Here is a 6,066-nt window from a genome sequence, read left to right on the forward strand (position 1 = left end):
TCTTCCACCAACACAGTTTTATTCCACCTTAGTACTTTATAACAGAAGCTAACATTGCATCATCAGGCTCTCAGGGTTGAAAGAATCTGTAACAATTTCTTTCCCTGATGGAATCAAACAACATACAATTTATGGATTATATATTCATAATTTGTATCTGACTTATCCTCCGCAAACTCTGCTCCAGAATATTTATGCGGCTATAGTGAAAATACCGTAGGAGTGTGTTTCAGACTCTGCCTTCTATTAAAGAACAAAAATTGAACCAAGTAAATTTAAAGAACTAACTGGCTTTCTTGAGTGATTTGTGAATCAGTGTGCATCCCATCTAGTATCAATAAATAAAGAGGGGCTCAAAGCAGCTGTACAAAATGGAAATCTTTTGTAAATAGAAACCAGGCAGGATAAGAAAGATATTTCCAAAAGAAAAAAGTATTTTTGGCAAGGTGACCTTTTGCTGGGGGAGGGATTGCTAAGGTCTTATCCTGTAGATTACATCTGTAGTGTTGTTCAGGAAATTCCAGGGTGATTGATTTAAGGTCACATTCCTGGGAGGGGTGAAACTGCAAGTTAAGTCTTGGTTTGCTGTCCTGGGGGCAAGCAACTCCACATTGGGACTGTTTTGTTTTTTTTTGAACATTCCCTGAAACCTGCTGTACATCCATGAGTATGCATTACATGAATGTAGTTCTTCATGTTCTTTATTGTGTCCAAGGTAAACCCAAGGCATGCACCTTGATTTACATGACGGGAAAATACAAATATAGTACACATAGGCAAAATATTAGAAAATTTAAAAATCATAAATCTCTCTTTTGTGCTTGAATCACTCAGTGAAATAATTTGAAAATATCAATGTTCATGAGTTTTCTCTTAAAAATGAACAATGTACAATGGGAATTTTTTTGTTTGATAGATAAACTTGAAATTTCATACATTCACTCCCCAAATATTTTTTGTTGTTGCTAATTTGTACTTGTAGCCATTCAGTGGAAAAAGGTGGGACCCCACTAAAGGTCATTTAGATTGATATTAACGTTGAAGTGTTATGAGAATGTATGTTACATTATTCAGGTTTCTAGGGGGACAGGGGAGACTTTTAAGTTGTTCAAAAAATGATTTGAGACAACAGGGAATGGTCACTGGCTTGGTTTGTTAATGTGATCACTATTTGAGGCTTGTTGGAGGATATGCATATGGTTTGAACTTCCAGTTTGCATCACAGGAGGGATCCATTAGGCTTCCTTATCAGCTTGCCCAGAGAAGCAGGATAGGAAGAGGTTGTGAGACTTAGAAGGTGTCAGTAATCAAACATCAAAAAATGGAGTCAGACTCTTTAATAAAACACTGAATGTTTACTCCTGATTTCTTGGTTAGGATACACCATAGTTTTCCTTTTTTTAAAAAATTTATTTATTTGGCTGCGTCGGTCTTAGTTGCGGAGCGCGGGTTCTTGGTTGCCGCGTGCGGGCTCTTGAACTCACGTCCCCTGCATTGGAAGACGGATTCTTAACCACTGGACCACCAGGGAAGTTCACCATACTTTTCTTCATGCTAATAATTCATTACAGTTTTCCCCCTGCAGCAGACATATGTTCCATTGTTCAATAGGGTTGTTGAAAAAGTTTGTAAAATACTATTTAAATAAATTGCCTAAGATATTTTTACCCTCGTTTAATAAAAATTAATGCGTGGAACTGTTATTTAGATAATCTAAGCAATTTACCAGAAGAGCAGTTATCCAAAGGCTATTAAAATTTTGATTATAATCATTGTATTAAGCAATAGGTTACATGGTTTCTTTTCTTTTGATTTTTTTGTTTGTTTTTGTTTTGTTTTGTTTTTTTGGCAGCACCGCATGGCTTGTGGGATCTTAGTTCCCCGACCAGGGAATGAACCCAGACCGTGGAGTGGAAGCACTGAGTCCTAACCACTGGACCGCCAAGGAATTCCCTACATGGTTTATTTTCTACTGTAATATATATATTTTTTAAAATACCCCTTTTCTTTAGCATTATTTTTTCCTCCCAGACATATTCCCATTTTACACCAAGGGATGTATAAATCTGTGGGTTGTTTGGGGACTCTTGTGACATGAATATGCTCATAACGCAATGATGTGTACAAAGTAGGGGCACTATAAACATGATAGAAGAGTGTTCTTTTAGGGGTTCAGTTAAATGGAAGAACTGGAATGGCCAAATGGTGAAGTGAAATCTTACCTTGGGAGTTGGCTATGGTCAGGTGTTTGAAAATCGAGTTTGTGGAGTTGAACAAACAGTGAACTTGTTACCAAGTCCAAGCTTGCTCTGTTAGCCACACAACAGGCCAGTAAATCGGGAGACGAGGAAGGTGTTGAGGCAAGGAACAGCAACTTTATTCGGAAAGCTGGCAGACCGAGAAGATGGCAGACTAGCGTCTCCAAAAAAACCATCTTACTGGGGTTTGGATGCCAGTTTCTTTTATAGAAAAGAGAGGCAGAGGAGGTGGGGAAGTAAAGTAAAAAGGCCATAAGTCTTGCAAATATCTCCTGGAATGGCCAGCCTTGGGGAGGGGATGTGTTCATTTCTTCTGTCTTGCAGCCATTCACAGGTGGACAGGGTCAGGATTCTTCCCTGAACAAAGGCGCTTTGGTTTAACATTCAGGCAGATGGGCAGGGTTCCCCGAGGTAGGCCATTGTGTATAGACAGTATCCTTTTAGTGAACAAATGCAACAGGAAGCAAAGGTTAAAGTAAAACAGATTCAACATGGAGTCAGGATTGACTCTTCCCTGTTACAAACTGAATGAAATTATAAGGATGAATAACAAAGATCACAAGATTCCAACTATAGTTTTTGACAAGGAGACAATCTCCATTGCCAAATATCTAGAAGCCATTCTGACACTTTGCAGTGATTGGTATTCACATTCAGAATCAGTGAATTCTGCAGAGAAAATATTTGTGCTTCTCATACCATGACAACTGACACCAGATATCCTCCACTTAGAATTTGATCCTGACCAAAAATAAAATGTTTTCCTTGGATAAGTAATCTTAATTTTGATTTGTATTATCTTTTCTTTCACAGTTCAAGAGTCACTGTTATTAAGGCTTTATGCCCAATAACTTAACTGAATTTTCATGTCTGAAAAAAGCACTGATGTTTACTTTCATTTCACAAATGAAGGATTTTAGGACAAAGACAGATTTAGACCGGTGACTGAATCAGGAGTTGAATCCATGTTGTCCAGCTTTAAAAACAAATCTCTTAATCAAGTTGCTACACTAACAAGGCTAATTATTTCTATCCTTCAACTACTCAACATCTGTATTTAATTTTGCATCTCTTGCCATTTTTAAGTGACTTCATATGTAATTGTTATGGTAACTTCCTATTATGTCATTACAAGCATAATTGTTTTTATTGCACTTTGCTTTATTGAGCTTCACAGATACTGTTTTTTTTTTTTTTTTTCCCCCTCCTAAACTGAAGGTTTGTGGCAATCCTGTGTGGAGCAAGTCTTTGGCACCATATTTCCAGCAACATTTGGTCACTTTGTGTGTCTCTGTCACATTTGGATAATTCTCTCAATATTTCACACTTTTCTCTTTATTATTACATTTGTTATGTTGTCTGTGACCAGTAATTCTTTTTTTAAATTTATTTGTTTATTTGGTTGTGCCGGGTCTTAGTTGCGGCATGCATGTAGGATCTAGTTCCCTGACCAGGGATCGAACCCAGGCCCCCTGCACTGGGAGCACAGAGTCTTATCCACTGTGCCACCAGGGAAGTCACGTGACCAGTAATCTTAATAATACTAAGTTGTGAAATGAAATGCCTGCTGCTTGGGAAGGAGGCCGCCCCACTGGCAAAGGAGAAGCCTGTGGTCGGGTCTTATTTGATCTTTTTCTTGGGACAGGTTGCTGGCCTGGCCACAGTTCTTCATGGGGCAGTTGACAGGATGGGGATGCAGGGAAGAATAACACGTGGGGCAGGTCCTCTTGTCCCAGTTGTATTTCTGGGCGAGCTGCTGAGGGAAGGCTCCATGATGCCACCCCTCAGGCAAAGCACCAAGTGCAGGGTTGACTCTCTGGATATTGTATTCTGAGAGAGTACGACCATCCTCCACCTCTTTGCCCGCAAAAATCCAAGGCTGCCAAGGCTGCCGGCCAGGTGGAACGCCCTCAGGGTCTTCACAGAGATCTGTGTGTCTGCATCCACTTGGCTGCCTCCTTAAAGAGATTGCAGCAATAATGTATCCTTTATTTAACATTTTGTACTGCCATTGCACAATTTATAGTCTACAGAAAAGTATAAACATGAATTCATAAGCACTGTGAATGTACGAAATTCATGTGACCGATTTAATTGCAGTATTTTCTTTATTGGGGTGCTCTGGAACCAAATATCCAACATCTCCAAAATATGCCTGGGGTTTTGTTTCAGGAGATTAGTTTCTCCTCTAGAGAAATCCTTGTTTGACATGGGAATGCTTTCCCGACTCCTCATAAACCTCTTTCCCTTACAGACTCTGCCACTCAGACTGAAATAGGTAAATACTCACGTGAATCCTTCCTGCTGCCAGGACTTCGTGTGGTGTATCGGTGTCGGTCGGGGAGGTTGGCAGCCCGTCTCTGAGATATGTTTGTGATTCTGACATACCATCTCCTAGAACTTCATATTCAACATCAATTCAACTGTAATACAAGTACAGTGTACAGCTGGTGAGCTGAGAATGTTTCTGAAAAACTTTGTTCCCATTTGCCAATCCTGTGAATAATTAAAAGTTCCTAATGAACGTCACCAGTGTATATTAGAGACGCTTCCTTTTCTATGACCGCCCTGAAGGCAGACTGGTGTTCTCATGGCAGAAACAGGAAATGCTGAAGTCTCATAACTTGCTAGATAGTGATGTTGAAAATATTTTCCATGGGTGCTTTTTCAAAAATTTCTGCTCTCGTGGCAGATTACAAATGTTGACATATTCAGTTTTCATTTTCACTCAATTCAGAATACATTCGAATTTCCTCCTTTTCCCAAAATTACAGGTAGATCATTATTTCCCAAATATTTGATTTCCAGGAGATTTTTCTGTTATTGATTTCTATTTTAATTCCATTGTGGTCATAGAAACATTTGGTAGAACTTGAATTCTTACAATTTATGAAGATGTGTTTGGTTGCCAGAAATATGGTTTGTCTTGCTGTTGCAGAATGTGCACTTTGAAGACTGTAAAATTCTCTCATTAGGTGGGTTCTTGAAAAACAAAACAAAACCCCTCAGTTTTCTTCCTCCTGTGGAAGGAAAATTCAGACCTTCCTGCTGTGTGTTTCTTTCCTCTGTGTCTCCTTTATGCTGACACTACAACCACCCTTACACAGAGCACTTTTGACAATTTTGGTCACCAATGTGTGGGGATTTTCCCCACAACAAGCAAGTCCGTACAACCCTAGCTGGGTGTCCTGCAATGCAACTCAGTTCTGACCCTGTCTTCACAGAAATAACATGGAGGCCCCACAAGACTTCCCCTCCAGCACATTTCATATGCCAGTCGCAAGTTCAGGTTATCCACCTGTGCTGCTTGTTAACTGGTTATGTATTACAGTTTCCAACAACTCTCTTTTTCACTTCAATGAATTGGCTGGAGCACCTCACAAAACTCAGGAAAACACTTCCATTTACCAGTTTATTAGAGGATATGATAAAGGATACAGATGAATAGCCACATGAAAAGATAACATGGGTGAGTTCTGGGATGGACCCAAGTGCAGGACCTATCCTTGTGGAGTTGGGGTGTGTCACCCTCCCAGCGTGGAGCTTTCTGAACCAGCTAGTGTTGGGATTTTATGGAGGCTTCCTCAAGTAGGCCTGATCAATTATTACCTCCTTTTCTAGCCCTACTCCTCTCCTCTGAAATAATGGAGGGTAGGGTTGAAAATTCAAAGCTTCCAATCATGGCTTGGTCCTTTTTTAAAATTGAAGTATAGTTGATCTACAATATTGTGTCAGTTTCTGTACATCAGCAATGAATTAAGTTATATATAATTTTTCAGATTCTTTTTCATTATCGTTTATTATAAGA

The sequence above is a fragment of the Eschrichtius robustus genome, chromosome 19, assembly GCF_028021215.1.
Source record: "Eschrichtius robustus isolate mEscRob2 chromosome 19, mEscRob2.pri, whole genome shotgun sequence".
Classification (NCBI taxonomy): Eukaryota; Metazoa; Chordata; class Mammalia; order Artiodactyla; family Eschrichtiidae; genus Eschrichtius; species Eschrichtius robustus.